We start from the raw sequence: 22,351 nt of genomic DNA, 5'->3' as shown, positions 1-22,351 counted from the left end.
TAAGTAAGATTCAGAGGCTATTGTGCTAAATGAGGTCCCATGACAGTTATCCAGCTAGCATCTGTCACAGCCCAAGCCCCAGCGCATGACATTAATGCGGTCCCGATTTTCTTACAAGGCCACTGGCATCTGGGAGTGTCCGAAAAATGCTGATGACGTCACTTCTCATTAGGAGCAAATGCTGAAAGCTGATCTGGTGTCAGTCATTTTTAGAAGTAATTAGATATTCCCTGTGTGTGTCAGAGCCAAACTTCCAGATGCCACTGGCTCCTTCATTTATGTGTCCCCAGGTAGAACTGTTCCCACAAACACTCTGCATAATTATTAGGTGATTTCCACCATCTCCGGTTAAGTTTCAGGCTCACAGGAGTATTTAAGAATGACTTGCATCTCCCTATCATTTTCTTAATAGCAAAATAAAGAAATTAGGCAAAAACTGGCCTGGTAATAGGCAATGAGCATTTATGAGGAGAAATGCCTGTCACTGTGTTTCTCTTTCTGCTGATATAGTTCCAGAAAATTGCTAAGGCGCAGGCACGAGACAACTGGTGGACACCGACAACCAGTGAAACTGTCAACCAACATTCTAAGAATCCGTGTGAATGATTTACATGCAAATATAAATGTATCATAGCAACTAACTGAAGAAATTAACATAAAACTGCCATCTAAACACAATCCAGGAAGTACTAAAAGGACTTCTGTCAATAGGAAAGCACCGGCCTTGTTACGAAAGTAGAGGCAACTCCAGGCTTTACATCAGATTTTGCTCTTTATAATAACAGGCACAATTTTATACAGCAGTGTATTTGCTGGCAAACATCTGAGAAGTCTCAGGGGGGCTGGGGGAGGGGGCACTGGTGGCTTCCAGAAGGCAGAGACGGGGAGGGAGGATTTTCACAGTATGCCTTGTTAGTACTTTTGGAATTTTGAGTCATTTTAATTAATATCCAATTTTAAAATAAAATATAAATTTCAAAGAATGGACTGTTCCCTGATGTTTTTTCAGTTCAGTCTTCTGAATTTGACTTGGTTAACATGCCCACTAGCTTCCCATTTCTCCTGACTAGCTTGCCATTCTCAAGATTTAACCAACTAACTGGCCATGAAAATATCTCCACAGGCCTTATTTTAGTTCTAAAAATTGCTTGGTTCAATTTTCACCAAATATTAGCACAGGAGCTTTACCACAGGAGCTAGGGCACGTAGCTATGCGCAGTTCCGGGGCTATGGCGGGGACCCGGTCGCGGATTTCGGCGTTTCCACCCATGTTTTCTTGCCGCCTCGCCTTTCTGAGTGCAGCTGCCTAAAAACTCCACGAGGCGGCGCTGTCTCACTGACCAGAATAGCCAGTAACTTCCCTTGTTTCCATGGGAATGAATTCTTTCTGTTCCTTTGGTTTTAACTTGCTTTTTCGGGGACCAAAACATTGCTTAAAATAGGCCACGTTGGGGGAAATAAAAATTTACACAAAAAGAGAAGAGACAGAGTTTGCTGGAACACAGGTCCTCCCAGCAGAGCAAGACAAGTGAGGGTCTGATGCCCTCCCCGAGCCCTTGACCCTACATGGTGACATGCTTTGCCCCGATGGGCAGAACGCCAGAAAGACACCGCCAGGGTGACCAGACGGGGTCCACAGCAGGGGCCTGGAGACGGGCACTCAGTCCCGGCTTTCGCTCACCTTTAATCCGCCGGCAGGGGAGCTACCAGGGACAAGCCACCTGGTCACCAGGTCCTCTGCTTCCTCACAGAAAAGTACAGGACCCTGGACAGCGCACCACTCCGGTCAACCTGCTCCCTGGGGGCACCTCACTCACGGCGACGGGGCGCGTTCTCCCAGCACGTGCACCCACCTGGCACAGGCCACCCACCCAGGCCACCGTCAGCTCCGTGTTGCCACGGACCGGGGCTGAGCATGCAGTGGGGCCTCTGCAGCACCATCAGGCCTGTCACCCAGCTTCGCCCAGAGACCTGTCATCTGCGGTTAAGAAAGAGAGGCCCTCTTGGGGACAAGCTGGGCCAGGGACATGTGGCCACGACAGAAACCAGAACCAAGGTCAGCGCCACACGTCCCATGAGGACAGAGCCGGGCGCACACCCGTCAGGCCGCCACCAGGCTCCGAGCCCCACTGAGAGGCCTCGCTCTGGGTCCTGCTGTCACCTGGACGGCACGAGGAACAGAAGTCCGGCTAAGGGCTACACAGGACGGCAGCCGCTCACACACCGAGGGGCGTGGGGTGGTGCCAACCAGGGGTGATCCAGACACAAAGCTGACTGTGACCAAAAGAAGCGCTGACTTCCGGCTGGTGAGTACCCTCGGCCACCCACAGGCTCCAGCACACGCGCTCGTCCTGCTCAGCCTTGAACTCAATGAACAAGCCCCCGGACCAGGTGCTCAAGCAGCAAGTTACATCCCCGTGGCACCGGAGGCCGGACATCCGGGCCCCAGGCGTGGGCAGGCCGGCTCTCCCGAGGCCTCTCTCCTGGGCATGTGGACGGCCACCACCTCCCCGTGGCCTCACGTACTCGTGCCTCTGTGCATGTCTGTGCCCTGATCGGTTCCCGTCAAGACACCAGGCACACGCGCAGGGTCGCCCTGGCGACCTCGTGATGTAGTTATCCCTCTAGAGGCATCTCCAGATGCGGTCATGTTCTGATGTCCTGGAGATTGGGACTTCAGCGTGTGGACTGGGGCGGGGTGCGGGGGAGGATGCAATTCAACCTGTGTCACTCTTACTAGTGCCAAAAATGTTCCACCTTAGGTGTTTTAAGAAAAATGTATGTTTTAATGGTTGACGACAGAAACATCTCACGGTGCCGTCTGTGTTTTCCATCATAAGTACTAATGTCATTAGACTCTATTATCTTCCCATTTAAAACATTTCCTAATTGTATCAGCTTAGGAAAATGAAAGGCATTTCCTGTCAATTATAATTACTTCGAAAGCTAGTTAAAAAAAACAGCAACTGTTTTGGTCTGAAGTCCAATGCATTATCCTTTTCTCTATTATTCTCAACCATTTAGAAATGCAAATGTAATCATTATTTTAAAACTTCAAAATATGTTCCTCAGATGACCCCACCCTTCAGCAATTTTTCTGCTATTTCCCAAAAGTATATATATCGATTTCCTTATCTTTTTCATCGAAATGAACCTACACAACAGGTTAGAAAGTCGGAAGATGCTTCCCAGGCACCTTCCCGGGCGAGCAGGGTGCGTGTCTAGGGGCGCCGAGCCCTGCTCCCACTGCGCCGCAAGGCCAGAGAGCCGGCAGGCCTGCTTCACGAGCGAAACCGTGTCTCCGCATGACAGGTCGCAGAAGCGGGACCCTCCTCAGGCCTGGACGTGTCTGGCTGGTGGCTCGGCGGCGAGGAGCCCCCAGCGAGTGCGACGGGGCGGTGACGCGGGGCCCGAGAGACGCGAGCCCCGCGCAGGGGCCCTGCTTGCGTCCACGCGGCCGCGGGACGGCCGTCCACGGAGGCTGGGTGGGCGCTTCTGCAAACACTGCCTGTGTGCTTTCAGGGAAGGGACGCGTCAGGAAGCAGCGGCGATGGCCGAGGAGATGGTCCCCAACCCCAGCACCGGGGAGCGAGCGACAGGCGAGCACATGGCGCTGCTGGAAAGCGTGGGGACCTGGAAACCGCCCACGGCAAAGCCCCGGCACGCGGATTCCGAGCCGTGGGGGCGTTTTCCACAGGTAAAGTCGTAACTCCCGTCGGAAGTGAGGCGAGTGCGTCACAGCCTTCACGTAGCTCATCGACGAGCTCGTGCGGGTTAAAGCCACCCAGAGGACGACGACACGCGCCGAGTGCTCAGCTGGCTTCGCCTGCATGTGCACACCGGTCCTCTGAGGTTCGGGACTGTCCTTTCTGCGGGACGGACACCCACACTGGCCAAAACCTGTGAGCAGGTCCACGGAAAAGGGTCCTCTGCGACAGGGCGGTGTCCTACGCACTAGCTTCTACCGCCACAAAGTTACAAGTGGCCTGGAGAGAGAATTAAACGTGAACCCCCTCCGAATCGGATTACTGCTGAGAACCCAGGGGTGACCCCCACCCGCCACCACACGGCGTGGCCGATCTCTGCCACGGCAAACCTGGGACAGCAATGTGACATCAGAAGCCTGTTCTTCGTCCTCGCACACGGGCCTGGAGGACCCCCTGACAACAGCCTCCCTCCACCTCCTTTTCGCATCCCCACAACCCTTCCCCCCTCGGGGCCGGAGTCCCCACCAACTGTGGGGGGACGTGCTCGTCACCGGAGCCCAGGGAAGGGCCTCGTTTCCTGCTCCATGTCTGCGATCAAACTACTTATCACGTGCTGTGCTGACAACCCCTTCCAAACAACCTCAAAGCTTTCCACCGTTCCCCCGCCCAAGTGGGCCAAAGTGTTTACCGGACACTTGTACCTTTTGAGTCTATTGACTGAAACCCCTCTGAGGCACCTTCTGTCATGGCCACTGGCGATGGGAGGGCCAGGCCAGGTGCATACTGGCAGGGTCGGCCAGACTGAAGCCATTATCTTCTTCCAACCATGCGAAAATCTTCCTTGAGAACATAATTCAAATAATCAGTGGACTCTACAGTAGGCAGACAGGTCCTTTTATTAATGACAAAATAAAAGCACACATACTTCTAAAAATGCCATACGGCTTACCAGGGCAGATGGAAATGGATGGATACCATTTTTCTGTGACTGTGATGCTGGTTGAGGGGTGAACTGAACCCCAGTCACAGGCTAACGAGGGTATTTTTCCATTATTTGTTCTATTCTTCCCCACATATTTCAGGAAAAAAACTAGCTTCTATCATAAGCTATTGATAATGATTATTTTCACCACTGTAATTTGTAGGAACATTTGGAATCAGTAAGCTGCTTAAAAATGTAGTTTCTCATTATAAAAGATAATAAAGGTTTACTGTAAGAACAATGTAATTAAAGAAAAAAGTGAATAAAAATGGTAAGTATCCAGATAAAATCACTATGACAGATATGTATTTCTTTTGCATGTTTCTACGCACATGGATTATATGGTTTAGAGCATACTGGATACATTGTTTTTACCTTAAATTTTTTAGTTAATAAATAATGGGCATTTTTCATGTCATTAAAATTTCTTTTATAAACTATTTTTAAATGGCTGCATAATATGCCATTTCGCAGTTGTACCAAAATTACTTAACAATTTCCTTATTATTAAATACCTTGGCTGCTTTCTGTCATGGCCGTTACAATGGCAGTACATCAGCGTCTGACCAGCCAGAACCCAGTGGTCGTCCAAGAAAGCGTCCTCCAGGGACAAGTGGTTCCACTTCCCGGAGATGCTTTAACAAATCTAAAAAGCCCTTGGTTTTTAAATGTCAGTACACGCTCAACTTTCTAATTAATCACAAAATCATTTTTATATATCATCCTTTTAATTTCTACAGCAGGAGGTATAGAAACGTCTGTTGAGTCATTAAAACAGAGGTGGGTGACATATTTCACAACTGGAAGTATCATTATTTTTAAATCTGTGCTGAATTTCAGAGATCATTTCCTTTCGATTTGAATCAAATTCCAAGAATTTGGGCGTTCCAGTATATTGCTTTCCAAATTCTTCCTTCCTCTCAATTCCAATATCTAAGCTTAGCAACAGGGCAAAAGTGACCAATATTTCTTTTACAACTTCACTCAAGAGATTGGTTAATGTTAATGTTTTTGGTTCCCATTTTGTTCAAATTTCAGCAATTGGTCTTTAATTGGTCTTTAGGGGTATTTAAAATGAACATTCTATTCTTTGAGCACGAACTGTTTTTGTTTAATATCTAATTCACATTTGCAAAAACAGCCTTTTTTTCCTTTTCAGAAACATCTAGTCCATGTTATTTTCCCCAACTTCATGTGTTAGTTGAGCTCACTATTTGTTGGGATGGATTTTATTAGACAGAACCTCATTTAAAACAATGTAACAACAATTCACTTAATAATCAACCTCATTCCAAAAGGAATTTCCTACTACTGAGCATGTGGTACCAATGCAACTGTTTCCCTAGTTTATTTGAAAAGGCAAAAAAGCAACAACATTAAGACATTTTAAATAGCTCTTCTATGTTATTCATTATCGCATTTACTTAAAATGTTGAAATATAAATGAATTTAATTTCTCTGATGACTAGTTTAGAGCTGTGTGTCAAGTGGGACTGGCTTCAGCTCTAGTGTTATTAAATGACAAAATACAAAACTGTGAAAACGGAATCACGTGCCCACTGAAGCGTGGGGTGACTGCAAGCGTGCCTTTATTTGTGACATTTACGTCTGCGCCTCTCCGAGAGCGAACTCGAGGTACTATTTTCTTTGCAGTTAGGAAAATAATCTTAGTATTAGGCAATAATTGTTTTCTTTTGTAAAAGAAGCATTTAAAACAACTCATCCTTTATAATTCTAGGAAAAAAGGTGCTCCCCTAAAATACGAACTCTGCTCCCCTGCTGCTGCATCTGGGGCTTTGCAAGACTGGTGGCAGTGACCTGGAGTTTGGGTGTTCACAATCACAGCTGTTTTTTAAGCTCTGCCAACTGATTAAAACACAACGTTGGAGTAATTGAACTATATGGAGTAATTAAAGCATTAAGTCAGCATCAAACCTCAACACTCCTTGACAGTTCAAGCAAGCACCTCATGAAATCTTTGCTCAAAATCAGTCACTTCCGTGACTGCTGACCCTGGCCACCAGGCGAGCCCCCTCGGCCACAGTCTTCGGTGTTCCAGCACAGCCACGTCGCAACGTGCACTTCAGTGCGGGAGGTCGCAGGTAACACACACCTGTGTATCGGTTTCTGCACAGAGGCCTCTGTGCCTTGAAGCTTCCTGGGTGACAGCAATGCGTCTGTTCTAGGGAAGCTCCTGGGTAGGTGCTGTCACCAGGAGGACCCACAGCCACGGTGGAAGGCTGGGACTCTCAGCCCCCTTATGCTCCAGAGAGGGGGAGGGTCACACCAGACACCTGATTTGCGTTCACTAGGAAATGGCCATGTCTTAAATGACACCCCTAAGCACAGTGTCTTATACTCAATATGTTTTAAATAATCAGGTAAATGAGACTCTGGTCGTTGGCGGGTCCCCTGTTCCCAGGAAAAAGTACAGCTTGGGAAAGGTTCTCGGCCCTGTTGGTGAGGACTGTCCCCCCCACCGCAGCCAGGACGGTGAACACGGCGCCTCATGAGCTAGACAGCCTTTCATCAAACGGATTCCACTTAGCGACGAGGCAAAGTGGCAAACGAAACCACCGACGGGCAGAGGTCAACATGGGAGTGTGGCGGTGAGCCCTCGGCACTCGGCGCCATGCTCGAGACGACACTCGGCGTGTTCCAACGACAAGGCACAAGCAGCTCTCAGCCTGAAAATACAACGCCCTCATCCTCCGATTGACCGTGGCTAAGTAGTTAAGCAAGGATCTTCCCCTTTATGATTGAGGGTTCTGGACAGAATTTTAAATTCCTTCAATTTTGCTCAATGAAACCAAGATTTAGGAATGTTCCTCCTTGTTCTTCCAACAGGAAACAAAATGGTCACTTGGAGGCCACACGCATCAGCCATGGTGAAGGTGGTCACAGCACTCAGAGCGTCCGTGTGTCTCAGAGTCTCCTGTCCGACGGCGAAGCACAGGGGGACACCAGGGCCACAATCTGGGCAGAAGAGGCGCCCCCTGCTCTCCCCCCTGAAACGTCAGGATGCCCCCCTCTTCCAGGTGCTCCACATAATCCAAGTCGCTTCGAAGCAGCACTATCGCTCTGTCCCGACCACAACCTGCAGCCTGCCCCACCACCTTTCTGCACCCAAGCTGCTCCCACGGTCTGACTGGTCCCCAGGGAAGGCAAATGCCGGGGACCACCCACCGCCCCCAGCCCGCGCCAGGCCCCCACGCGGCGCCCTGCACCCCAGCAGGCTGTGTCCCTCCAGGCTGCTCCGGCCAGCCACTCTTCAGTCCAAGAGGACCTAGGAAATACCACCTGTCTAGTCCTGGGCACATCGCTGCTCCCAGAAGGCCCTGACTAGGGGACTCACGGGCAGAGCAGAGTCGGAGAGAACAGAGCCGACCCCAGCGAGCAAAACCCACACACGCCCGGGGCTGCCTTCTCGCCTCTTCACGCAGTCGAGCCCTGGAGCCAAGTCGTGTTACCTCTCCGCTCCCACTGGCCTCACGCCTGTGCAGGATCCCCGCCTGCTCTCTGGCCCCCTCGCACAGCTCAGCACCAAAGTCAAACACTCAGGGAACCTGAAAAAACACTCCTCCAGAGAAGACACACTGATGGCCGCAGACACGCAGAAAGATGCTCGACATCACTGGTCGTCGGGGAAATGCAAGCCTGAACCACAATGAGACGTCACTGCACTGTCAGAATGGCCATCGTCATGCAGACGGGCGCTAACAGACGCCGGCACAGATACGGACAGAGGGAGCCTGTGCACTGCTGGTGGGAACATAACTAACAGTGTGGAGGACCCTCAGCGACCTAAGTGTCCCTCGACAGATGATCAAAGACGCGACCCATATACACAACTGGATGTGGCTCAGCCGCAGAAAGAAGGAAATCCTGCTCTTTGTGACAACACGATGGACCTGGAGGGTGTGATGCTGAGTGAAATGAGTCAGAGGCAGGTGCCGTATGATCGCACTTACATGTGGAATCTGAAAATCAAAATAAATGAACAAACAAGACAGAACAAACTCATACAGAGAGTATTCGCTCTTTTTAAAAAGCTCTCTGTCCACCAGGTAATTCTTAAAAGTGGATGTTCTCTATGTTAAGCTACTAGATATTTTGTAATGAACTGTAAAAATTATAAAATGTAAAAATCAAGGATTCACACTGCAAGTCAGTTCTCTCTACTGTTTTGTATGATTTAAATTTTTTATATCATATTTAAACATACGTATATTTGAATTTAGCACTTGGTGAGATAACTTGAAATTTCTGTACAATTTGTTCTGAAAGATCACGTGACCACCGATTCGTATGTTCACACAAATATAACACATGTACTATAGGTCAATATTGATAAGACAGTACATGTCATATATGCCAATATTTTCCAGAAATTATTCTCTGGCATATGCTTACCCATACTGCCATGCAGCCTGTGTTCCTATAGAGTAAATAATCAGAGTTTGTCTCATACGGATACATACTTAGAAAACTGACGATATCAATTGATTTTGTAATGATGAAGCTACAGCAATAAGTAGCAAAAAAAACAAAAAGTACTAAAATAAACTTTTTTACTTAAGCGACAAATAGCAAATAACAAACAAAAGTCCTCAAATTATAAACTATGTGGTTTGGGCTTCTGTCAGTTATGATAAATTATTTGGGAAGTACAAACAGGCATCAAAAATTTTTTAAAAAAGGCCAAATGCAGGTTTTTCTTTCAGTATTTTTTAAACGTTGCTTTAAAGTCTCTTAGCAGCTACTCGTCCTCCAAATGTGATTGCCTTCTTAGGTGAAAAAGACAAAGGATCATTGGTTCCTCTGGAGTCTCCGATTTGCCTGATTGCTCCAAGTAGAAATGAGCATATCTGCAGATCTGCCAAGTTCAACCCATTTTGCTGGAGAAGTCCCAGTGCTTTGGATTTCTGCCAAAAAACTAAGCCAGACCATGGAAAGCTTCTTTTCATCTGTCTGCAAAGTGTCACTCTCCTGGGCCGAGGCCATGCCCCCCCCGTAGATATCAGGCCCCTTGCAGATGTCAGGCTCAGCCACACAATGGCACAAGTTTGTCCCTCGATGCTTCAGGGCACGAACTCAGGGGGGCCTCATCCCACTGTGCTACGTGGTGGACCTCTCAGGGCTGGACATCGCCCTCCCTGTGGTGCTGCCACAAGCTGCTCCCCAAGAGGCTCCCCCAGAAAGACTTGCACTCCTGAGCTGCCCAGAAGCCCTCTCGGGGCCGGAGCCCACAGAGCCCTCTGACCCACCGAGCAGCCAGCGGACAACTCGAACGCAAAGGGCCAGCCGCAAGCAAGCAGGGCTGTCCCTCTGAGCAGTCCCCCAGCTTCGTCCCTAATGCTCAGGGGCCGAGGTCCTGTGTGCCCACCACTCTGCCTCCCAGCGGGGTCTTGGACGAAGCCGGTGCCCTCATACCCCAACTGCCTGGAGCGAGGAGCGCTCTGCTCTGTATCTGCCTGCAAAGCGTTAAACACCAGAGCGTATGGTAGTGGCAGTGACCCCACTAGCTCTGCAGCTGCACCCCCGGCTGACCAGCGACAGTGACAGCAGCTGATAAAGAATTACCAGCATCGCTAGAATTAAAGGAACTCATACAAAATAAATGGGGGAACTGCAGGAAAGGGAGGCAAGCCTCCTGGGGAAGTGGGCCCAGTTGCCACCTGGGCGCCCCACCGTCCACATGGCGTCTGCCGCTGGGACTTGGGCCGGAGGGCGGGTCCCAGATGCTAGGCACGGGGGAACACACCCCGGGACTCAGCAATTCTCTTTAAGGAGAATCAGTAGCACTTTGGGTTACTGGGTTTTTATTTTCCTCCTATTTCACTGTGAGGGTGCAAAACGGTTTTCATGCCAACTATAAACAGCTTTAGCCCAAAACAGAACAAAACAGGAGCCAATGAAACAAGAGGATACTTTTCTGCAGCCGCGAGGACTGCATGCAAAATGCAACTGTAGTTTCATGAGGGTACATGTCTATTAGATTTAGCTGACAGAGACTAGAGAGCTCCCATTTTGATTTGATGGTCAGTGATGCTTAAATGAATTAAGATGAAAAAATCTAATTCTATCATTATTCCTAATTATGTATGTTTTTCAGGAAGGAACATTCCAGAAAACAGAGCCTGAGAGTTTCAGTTACAGAAATGTAAACAAATTACACTATAATTATTGGTCAGAACGAAGGGTCAAAATTCCATCACTGTAGGAAATGTCTCAAATATATCACATTTGATTTATACAAATAGATAAGAAATTGATACCACAGAAGTATAAAATTTTTTTGACATTGCAGGCAAACAAAAACATACATATTATCAAGAATCCTGTCAATGCAGGGTATTCTATCTCCTAATATCTGAAAAGTTTAGTCTTTGCGATTTTCTCCCAGTAAACCCACACATTCAGAGAAGCCCTAAAAAAGCTTTTGAAATCTGGGACTGTGAACTCCGTATCTGGCTCCAAGGATGCCACCTTGACCCCTTCGATTATTTCCTCTCCTTTCTGTGGCTTGCTCACCTGGACGCAGCACAAGGGTTCACAGACAGAGCCTGAGTCTATCCGGGGATGCCCGCCGGAGTGGAAGGTGATAGGACCGCGGCCCAGAAGTCAGCTCCACTCCTTCCCCAGGGCATGGATCCCGGGTGAGCGCACAGAGCCCCATTCGCTGGGCCTCACTTCCAAAGTGAGCGACACCTCGGGGCACCCCTGGCAGCCAGGCCCCACCCACCTCAGTGCGGGAGGCTCCAGGTGGCCTGAGCCTCACAGAGGCAGCCCTCTGGCCACCTAGTGTCCAGAGGGAGGGCGGTATGGGCAGTCACCAAGCCACAGGGCCCTCAGGGGCTCCCTCAGGGAATGGGGGTGCGGGGGACCTCCTGGCTGAGTACCTGCCCCCTCCTGTCACAAACAACCTCCTGTCATCCTTCCTCAAATCCTCACTGGCTCCTGTGTCCACATGTCTTCACAGAGAAAACAAGGGCCACTGCTCTGGTACCCCCAAATGCCCGCTGAGTCCTGGGCCCCTCCCTCCGTCTGCGGAGAGGGTGGACCGCCCTCTTTGGCACTGCCTGCTCGCTCCCCCCCAACCTACTCCCCTGAGCGCGCACCTGCAGCTCCCCCTTCTGCACTGTACTGGCGAGCGTCCAACACCACGACCCCACAGCCCCATCCAGCTTCTGGACACTCTCACCCTGGTCCACACACCAACATTTCATAGGGCTGCTCTCCGCTAAGCCATCTCCTTACCGCCTCTCATCCCTGGACCTGCTCCCTGCCATCCGCAACTCCCCCTTCTTTTCCAAGTACTGGCGCTGGTGTCCATGCCTTATCACATGATAATCTCTGCAAAAGGAGGCTCCTCCATTCTCACATCTCAGCCACCTCTGTGAGACAGCAGTCCCCAAACCCACCACATGTCTCGTCCGGGAGCGGCCAGGACCCCACTGTCCCTCGGGCACCTTCAGGGAGCATACAGCATCATGCTGACATGAGAGACAGGTGATGTCTGCCCTTCCCGAAATCAGCTCCCGGCAGTGTGGATACGACCATCTATGTCTCAGTCAACACCCAAAGGAGTACCGCAAAGTGGACAAAGCCCACCAAATAAATGACACTACTAAAGAGTCCAAACCGTGAGAAGCTATGTCATCAGCTCTTTCCAAACTTCTCTTCCTGGGCCCTGAGGTTTCTAATGTCCTCGAGGGAATTTCTAAGCAAAACACGACATTTGGTTAAAACTGGGACTTTATGCCGGAGCCAAGGCGATTTCTCCTCTTTCAGTATTCTCAGACATCCCTGTCGGCCGGAAGGGATCTATGTCCGCCTGGCATAAAGGACCACGTGGGCTGGCTGCATCTAAAACGTGGAGATCTTTGCATGATCACGGGCATTCACGGCTCATCAGACTGTTCACACCGCAACCATCTCCCCAGTAACCAGCCACGATGGTGTCTACAGTGCCATAAGGATTTCTTCTAGAAAATGAAGGCTCTTCTAAAGATGATTCGCGGCTGCTAAAACCCAATTTCCACAAACCCTGTGTGTGATAGAGATCCAAGCCCAAGAATTTCTATGTTCCATTATATCCTTAAGTAGGACATTCCCCTCTTTGCTCCCTCCCCCTTATTCATGAATTTTTTTTTCGTGTAAATAGAATTTAGAGACTTCTGCATAGTGATGCGATCTATTTGATTATCCAGAATCAAACTGCCTTACTGACAAGCTGACAGTAACCAAGTTTATGAGTAATTCTGAAGATGACATTTTGGTCACAGACGAGAAGCCATAAGCCTTTGGAGAACACAAGGTGACCTTGGTTACAAATGCCACTGTGCTCACGATATCTGCTGCAAGCACGTCCGCCCGACCTCCCTCATCCCACCATGACCACAGTGGTAAGATGATCCATTTACCTTTCCCTTCCTAAGTAACACTGGCAAAAGCTTCCTAGATCCCCAGAAATAAAAGTTCCATCATATATCATGATTCTCATAATTGTTCTTAAAACTCTAACATTTATAAATCTGTTTTTGCACAAAAATGCTTTTTTACCAAAATAGCATTTTGTTACCCTCCAGCCTTCACATCTTTTTGCGGGCTCCCCTCCACGGTAACATGAGTGCCCAAAGTACCTTTTGCAGCATGGCTGTCACTGGGAGTCACTCCTCCATGGCCCCGTCCAGCTACTTACCTGGAAGGAGAAAAAAGGGAATGTGAATGTGAAGTCATTTCAGCTTTCATAGTTCTACTAAATGTCAGTTTCAGTAGGCACTGGTAAATTACTTAAAAGAAAGCTGTCACCATTATAAATGCCAAAGAGTAACACAGAAAATGTCTAAACATTTCGAGAACTCATAAAAGTATGCAAAACAAAGTAGGTGAGAAGATAGAAAAGTAATGCAGACAAGAGGAAAGGGTTTAAGAAATTACGAGTGTCCATCTGATCCTGAGGAACTGCAGGGGACAGGCAGAGCTGAGATGGTCAGGGTGACGGCCTGGCTGACGTCAGAGGAAGCCAGGTTTGCACGTGAGGACACGCCTGGCGAGCAAACATTCAGCCTTGGATGGGACACGCCCAGCCCACAGCCAGCCCTGCCTGGCCGAAGCGGTGCCTTTAAAGGCACCTACCTGTGTGGCCCCCGTAGCCACCACAGCACATGTGGCTGAGCAGGTTCTACCAGCAAGTGACAGGCGCGAAGCTGGCCAGGCTTCACCCAGCAGGCAGCTGCCAGGAGCCTGTTCCCAGAGTGAGTCTGGGCACTGAGGGGGTGGTGACACACGCCCCCACTGTGTGGCACGGACAAGGGGAGTCTGACACTCCAGCACAGCACAGTCTGGGGCAAAGCGAGGCCACAGGGCGCTGACACGGCCACACACCGCACGTGTCACACAGTTTTGTAGCTTGTTCCTGAAATACCGACAACCAGGAGACTATTTTTAAGCTGCTCTTGTTCACATTTTAGTTTTGGAATTCGTAAGTGCTTGGGAAGACAGACTTAGCTTCGTGACCTGCCTGGCCTGCTGTCCTTGGCGTTCGTTCAGCAGAGGGGGCCTCACACTACCCTCCAGCATGGGGACACATTCTGGGGGGTGTCAGGCGGAATTTCGAAGTAGCTGCCCCATGTAATGCAGCTGCTTACAAAGTACGAGTATTCCTTTGAGTTCTTCTGGTGACCCTGTCACGTGTCAGGCTTGAGCGCTATGTGTCACACCAGAACCGTAACCTCCATGCAGCATTTGAAAAATCTGTTTAATTTCCAGAAGAATAGACCGTGGCCACTTCCTGTTACTCTGGGGGAAAATGGGTGGCATTTGTCACGTGAAAAGTCATAAAATTGGCGGGAAACGTCCCCGCATCTTTGCCACTGAAGGAAAATTCCGTCTGCAAACCCTGCTGTTGGGGGCCGCCTACCCTATAACCGGAAGCGGGCTCCTACCCGGCTCGTGAGGGAAACGTGCAGGCCGGCGGCGGGTCGCGCTCACCCCGGCCCTGCGCTGTCATCTCGATGGCACCAGGTTAACGTGCCTGCTCCCGTGCCACCTGTGTGTCCACCGGAGCGAAATCTGGTGGCCGCGCGCTGCCCGCGGCCGGCACTGCCCGCGCGCCGGAGCGCCGGGTGCCCGCCTGCCCGGACCCCCTGCGCCGGCCTCCGAAAGCCGCAGCGCTAGGCCCGTCTGGCGCACCAGCGGTCGCAGCGGTCGCCTCAGGCTCAAAGTGACTTCCCGGGGTGCTAATGCTCTGCAGACAGGAGGATAAGGTACCGGTATGTCTGTCAGTCCCGCAGCCTCGCCCCGTCACCGGGCCTCACGGTGCGCCTCGGCCGAGTGTGGCAGACTCCCGCTCGCTCCCACCCCTGAGGTCATGCTGGAGCCGTGAGGGGCGGCGGGAGACGGGGCCGTGCTCCGGCAGGGGTGACAGGTGACGGACCTCTGAGTGTCTGCGTCGTGCTGTCTCCTGCATCTGACTGGCAGGCAACTGCGGGACGTTCTGCAGCCAGGAAGACCTGCAGCCGTCGGCAGCTTCAGGCCGCCTGAGGAGCAGAGCCTGGCGAGGCGACGCTTCCACACGCGCCCGCGCGGCCCGGCCCCGCCCACTCACGCCCACTTTCCGCACCATGGGCCCCGCCCACTCATGCCCATGGTAGTGCCACGCCCACTTTCCGCACCATGAGCCCCGCCCACTCACGCCCATGGTGGCCACGCCCACTTTCTGCATCGTGGGCCCCACCCACTCGAAGCCACGCCCACTGCCGCACCACTGCCCAAGATCGGATCCAGCACACAGTGAGCGCTCCCTGAAGGGACGAGGCTGGGAAGCACGTGCTGGCCGGTCGGCACGGGGACACCCTGGATGGGGCCACCACGGAGCCCAGAGACTAGGCAGCGGCGGGACACGGTGGCAACGGCACCGCCCTTGGGCCGGACGGGCTGGTCACCTCCCGTCCATGAGTCCAGAAACACCGCCGACCACCACACCCGAGTTTCACGTGTCCCGCCTCTTAAATGGTCTCTCGCCGCACGGCGCTGCCACCTAGCGATGAACCAAGACGCAGAAGGAGATGTGTCTTCCCTCAACGCGCTATGAAAGGAGAGAGAAATTTAAAACGACGCCGCACTGAGAAGTCGTCACAGCCCCGAGGTCCTCGGCAGCCCCAGGCCTCGCAGGGCGTGGACTCGGCGCGCACCGCGGTGGGCGACCCGCCCCGGGCGACCTGCCTCGGTAAACCCGGAGGAGCGTGCCGATGACGTCATGCGTGCCCGCCCCGCGGATGCGGCGGCGCCCTGACGGCTGGGGGTGAAGCTCGGCGCCATCCAGGACGGATTAAAACCAGCTTGTCGTGGCAAAGCATCAGGGCGTGCTTTCACCTCCCGTGTTGACCTCGTTCAGAAACAACTGGTCGTTTCCAAAAAGAAAAGGAATAAGGAACCCAGCAAGGAAGGGTGGGGGGGTCAAAAAGCAAGACATAGAAATGTAACACGCTAGCACGAAGGATCTAAACAGGACGCCAGAAACTGCGACAGTGTCTGCCCGGGTCTGCTCGGGGCCGTGCTGAGAACTGCGGCCTGGGGACAGACCGGGCAGCGAGCACAGCCCAGGCGCGAAGACAGGCAGAGGCAGCGCCCCGGGGAGAAGACGGGCGACAGCACCCCTCAAACAGATGACACTAGCAGGCGGTGTTCAAGCGCAGGCAAAGTTTACTTTTCTGAAAGACGCATCACCAAGAACTCTCCGTGAGCTAGCTGCTATTGAACGAGCTGAAGTGCAGAGGAAATTTTTTCATTTACGTCATTTACAGGGCAGTTAGAAACTGCCATTCACGCCCTCATAACGCCCCTGCCGTGAGCTGGCGGACAGGTTCCGCCGAGAGGGCCCGCGTGACGCCGGGCTTTCCGCGAGCTCCCGGCGAGGGCTCCCCTTCTTTGTTCGCTGCCTGGTGCCGCGGCGACAGCTGACACCTGCTTTTCCCGTTGGAAAAGGCTTTGCCATTCATGCCCCACGTTGTAGGCGGCGGATTAACTGTAATCAGACCGAGCCGGCGCCAGCCCCGCTGCCCGGCTGAGAGAAGCTTCTGGGACAAAGCCCGGATTTATCTCTGAGCCTCGTCGGTTTGTTGTTTTTTTTTTTTTTTTTTTTTTTTTTTTTTGCGGGGCTGGGAGGTGAGAGGATAGTAAACAGACAGGATTTTCTATGGAGTCAAAAGAAAATATCATGATTAAAATAATTTACGGCTGTTCATGTTGCTAGAACTTTCAACAATGTGTTTTGGTATTGAGTATTTACCTTAATTATATTTTAAATGCAAACCTTCATCTTTAGAATGCAAAAAAAAAAAACTTCATTTCTTTTTTTTAAGGTTTTATTAATTATACAAACTACTGAAGTATTCTGACTCTGTGAACTTTGGGGAAGTGTAGAGAACACCAACATAGGAATAAAAAACATAAAAATGGAAATGGAAATTATAAAAAGGAACCAGTCTGAAATGGAGAATGCATCATCTGAGATGAGAAGTATATTAAATAGAATAAACAAAGGATTAAACAAAGTGAATAAAGAAAAGGATCAAATGCCTTATCTAGTGGATGGGAAAGCCAAGGACACGCAATCAGAACAGCAAGAGATAAAAATTAAGACTATAAAAATAATTTAAGGAGAATATAGGACACTATTAAGGGTCCAAATATCCATTTGGCTGGCATAACTGAAAAAAATCAAGATGTTGAACAGTCGTTTTGAAGAAATAATGATGGACAACTTCCCTAACCTGGTGAAGGAAATGGACATAAAACCCCAGGAAGCTCAGAGAATCCCAAAAAACGGATCCAAAGAGACCCACACCCAGACATATCATAATTAAAATGCCAAAGGTTAAATACAAAGAAAAACTATTAAAAGCAAAAAGAGAAAAGCAGTTAGTTACCTACATGGGCACATCCATAGACTGGCAGCTGATTTCTCAAAAGAAACTATGCATGACAGAAGGGCTTAGCACAAAATATTCAATATGATGAAGGCCTAGGATCTACAACCAAGAATACTTTATCAAGCAAATCTATCATTTAGAGTTGAAGGACAGATAAAGAGCTTCCCAGACAAAAATAAGCTAAGGAATTAAGCCAATATTACAGGAAATGTTGGAGGGAATTCTTTAAGAAGAAAAAAATGTATCAAAAACAGGAATAAAGAATGGTAACAACTACATTCCTATTAATAAGTACCTCAAATGGAAAAGAATTAAGTGCTCCAAATAAAAGATAGAGTGGATGAATGGATAGGAAAACAAGACTCTACATATGAAAAGGAAGGAGGTGGAAAAAGATATTGTTTTGATGGACCTAGAAGGTATTGAAGTCAGGCAGACAAAGATAAACACTATATGATTTCATTTATATGCGGAATCTAAAGAATAAAAAGAACAAACTATTCAAAAACACAAATATAGTGGACAATTTGGCGATGGACAGAGGGGAGTTTGGGGGGCTGGGAGAATGGGGTGAAGGGTTAAAGAAGTGCAAATTAGTAGCTGATGGATGGTCACGGGGATGAGGAGCATGGCGTAGGGAATGAAGTTAGTATTAATATGCTGGCTAGGTGGAGGGTCAGGGGAGGGAGGGAGCCATTGGGGGGATCATTTTATGAACTATAAGATGTCTAACCAATGTACTATATACTTGAAACTAATTAAAATATATTTTTAAAAAAGACTTAAAACAACATTCAAAAAAAGACACAACTTAAACAGTTCAACTTAACTAAAAGCACATTCATTCACCATTTTCCTCAGTAGGGCCAGGCCCTCTAATGGCATATGTGAGACACAGAATCCCACACCCTCCCCTCACACAAGCCACATCCACGAGGGGGGCACATGTCAAATCTCGGCTTCTTTGGGGTGAGGGGCGCCAGGCCAAACTCAGGGTGAGAGGAACAATGGCTTTCGCAGCCTTAGGAGCATTTCTGCCTCGTCTCTGACGGTCTCCCGGCCCAACCTGATGCCCTTATCACGTCTTTACAGACCATCATTCTTCACCAAAATAACTTCCAAACATGTTTTATCTGCCTCCGTAACATTTAATTAAATTGCATAATAACAACAACAAACACGAGCAGGACAAAGCCCAGGAGACTGGGCAGGTGCAGGAAGGGCCCGCGGCTGAGCGCCCGGGCGCGCGTCTCCCTGACGGTCCCAGTCTTCTTGGCACCACCGCCAGTTCACATGCTGACGAAGCTTTCCGTCTTTTGCACAGCTCTGCTATTTGCATGGAATTTATCTGGAAACATTTTTCCTATTCTTGGTGTTCCTAAAACTATATTAAATACTGTCTGCCTATATTAAGTGGAGAAACCGAGGGAGCCTAGCGATTTCTGTTTTGGTTCGTTTGTCAGTCTTTCAGTTGATGCGTTAGACCTGGTTCCTGCTTCATTCTCACGTGCATAATCTCATTTTGCATCCGGAGGACGGAGGTGCAGAGAGAGGCCCCGAGCCTCAGTTGCCCTCCCGTGCAGGGGGCTGGGGCGGGCCACCAGGGCAGGCGGCAGCATTGTCCCCTCCTCTCCGTTTTGCCAGGAGGAACCTTCTGCTTGGCCCCACCTGCTGCCAAAGTGGGCAGATCTCAGACTAGTGCCCAGACGGAGACGGACGACTGGGATCAGCGGCCACGGCACCTAATGCATCCCAGGCCAGGGTGAGGAACCCGTGGGTGCCCGAGGAGAAAGGCGACAGCTCCATGTGAGGACATAGAAGGTGTGTGGCCGGGCGGGAGGGCAGGTGAAGGGCAAAGAAGCTGCACAGGAGAGCGAGGACCGGGCTCAAGGCAGCGTAGACATTCCTGCGCGGATACCGAGCGTTCCAGACACCTCCATGACTAGACAGGAGCGTGTGAGAGGCTTCAAGGCGAAGGCAGCACACGGACGCCCGGTGAAGGTGGGGAGCACTGGACGCGGAGGGGAGCGACCCAGCGAGGGGTGCCGAGCCAGGCGCGTGCGGCGGGAATGGACAAGAACGTGCGTGAGCGTGCGAGCGAGAGGGGGTATGCAAACCCAAGCCAGGGATGATTCAAAGAAACAGAAATCAGAGGCGACAGCAAAACCACGGGCTCCAAGACTGAAAACAAAGGGCTGCACCAAACCTTGCGACTGCTGCTCCCCAAAGGGGACCTACAGAACGGCGGGGCATCACCGTAAATCTCACAAGGAGTTGAAATCCAAAATACAACTCGACAAGGACAAAAGCCAATGGAAATGGACGAAGGATCTGAACAGACATTTCTCCAGAGACGTGAAAATGGCCAGAAAGCTCGACATCGCCACTCACGAGGAAAACGCGAATCAAAACCACGGGCTGTCTCCCACCGGGGCGGCCACTCCGGCGAACTAGAAACAGGAGCTGCTGAGCAGCGCGGGCCCCCTGCATGCGGCGGGGACACAGCCCAGCACAGCCTCTGCCAGGAGCAGCCCGAGGCTGCTGGACAAATGGAAGCAGCACCACGGAACAGCCCGGCCCGGGAGCCCGCTCTGGGCACTTTTCCAAAGGAATTCAAAGCGAGACCTCGGAGAGGTGCCAGCACACCCACGTCCGTCACGGCGTCACTCACTGCACGGGGCAGGGGAAGACGACCAGCGTCCGAGTCCTCACCACGGGGCCCAGAGCCCGGACCCCAGGACAGGCGGGTGGATAAAGGTGATGTGTGTGTACAGTGGAATGTCACGCGGCCACTAACAAGAAGGCAGCCTGTCACATGCTCGGTCACGTGCTACAGCATGGACGAACCTCACGGCACTATGTTGAGCAGAATCGGCCAGGTACAAGAGGGCAAAGGCCACAGGCCTCCTCCTGAGGAAGTGTCCAAAGTGGTCGAAATCAGAAGCAGGAAGCAGTGCGGGAGGAGAGTGGCCGCCCGTGGGTCCAGGGCCTCTGTGCCATGCGCAGTGACGGCTGCCACCAGGGTGAAGGCACCCAAGACAACGGAACTGAACGCTTCAAGTAGTTACGAGGGCAAATGGAGTGCTATACTTTTTTTTTTTTCTTTTACAACATTAAAAAAAAAGGAAAAGAGGAAAGTGCTTATTTGTTTGAACGGGGGTGGGGGTTGATTGTGTCACATATAAAGCCCCCCCCCCCCCAGTGCCACAATGTCCTCTATAAAAGCAGCAGCTTATGTTGTCAGCTCTGAGAGGCTGAACGCACCCATACGCTGCCCGGTCACTGTTTTGGAACCATGCCGCACTTGAACTCTGGCCTCCGTACAGACGCCCCGTAAGCCCCGCACACGCATCAGTAAGCACAGACTGTGGGACGGCATCCCGCCCTGCCGAGGCCAGCACAAAGGCCTGCCAGACGCGCGCAGCCTCGCAGACTTGCCACAGGCCGGCGGTGGTGTTTCCGAACGAGGAGGCTGCTCCTTTTTATTACAAAACAGCACATGCACATCCATCGGACTCGCTGTGCCTCGTGGGGAGGGTGAGTCACAGCCGGGGAAACTGGCTGACCTTCATGTTCCTACTGTAGATGCATTTCAAGTCAATGCCGTTCCATTTGGCAGATGCTGATTTCAAGTCCGCCTTTGCCAGGCCCTGGACTCAAAGGTGGGCCAGTCAGGGCACCTACCTCCAGGGAGCTCAGTGCAGCAAGGACACGTAAGCGAAGCAGTGACAGCTCTCTTAACAAAAACATCCCCGACCACGACAGACACGTGAACGGGGGAAACTACTGCCTCCTGCGGCCAGCACAGAAAACTGCGTAGCCGTGACATCCGAGGAGAGGGCAGGACCAGGCACCATGAGGCTCTCCCGCGTCCTGGGCGCTGCTCCGGCTTCTGTCAAACCCACTTTTCCCACGTGAACACAAGAACACGAGGCCCAGAGGAGCTCCCTGTCCAAGGCTGCCCGGCGGGTGACAGTGGCCCAGCAGGCAGCGGCCGGCACCACTGAGGATGGGAGACCAGGCGCAAGCAGAGGCCAGCGCCCGCTGGGGAGACGCACCGGCAGCGCCTGGCGGCGAGTGGTGTGGAGGCGCTGGCCGGGCACGTCTGGGAGGGGCCTCCCCGCCGCCGGCAGGCCGTCTGCCCTGGACCCTCCCGGCCGGCGGTGTTCCAACCACATGCTGAGCACAAGGGCCCAACGAGTTCTGCATAGTTTTCACATTGGCAGCCACGCAAATCCCAGCAGGTGCTGAGGAGGGCCGGGAGAGGGAAGTCTCCCGGGGGATGCTGTCCCCCCGTGACGACACTCCGCCCCGCCCCCGGCCCAGCTGCAGCCCTCTGTAACCTCGGTTCTCACCGCCCCCTTCCAGTCACCACTTCCCGGGATACTTGGTCTCTGTGAGTCCTCACTAGAGGCCATTTCCTTCTGCTGAAAGGGAACTGGAATTGCAGCCTAAGAAAGGAACCTTCCACGGGCAACTGGGTTCCCGCTGCCGCCCGCTGCCTGCTCCCGTCTGCCGCACGCCGCGGCGGCCGAAGAGCAAAGGCGAAAGCCGGAGCTCGAGCCGCTCGCGGAGGTCTCGGACAAGTGGCTGTTCTGACTGCGGGCTCTCTGCTCCCACAGTCAGGCGGCTTTTGCATTATTCCACATTCTCTCCTTTCGCAGGCCAGTGACATTTTATGCCACGTTCATTGCTAAGCACAGATTTTACAAAGAATGCCTGAC

This window comes from Rousettus aegyptiacus, unplaced genomic scaffold (assembly GCF_014176215.1).
Source record: "Rousettus aegyptiacus isolate mRouAeg1 unplaced genomic scaffold, mRouAeg1.p scaffold_m13_p_16, whole genome shotgun sequence".
NCBI lineage: Eukaryota > Metazoa > Chordata > Mammalia > Chiroptera > Pteropodidae > Rousettus > Rousettus aegyptiacus.
Note: the sequence above shows the minus strand (reverse complement) of the source record.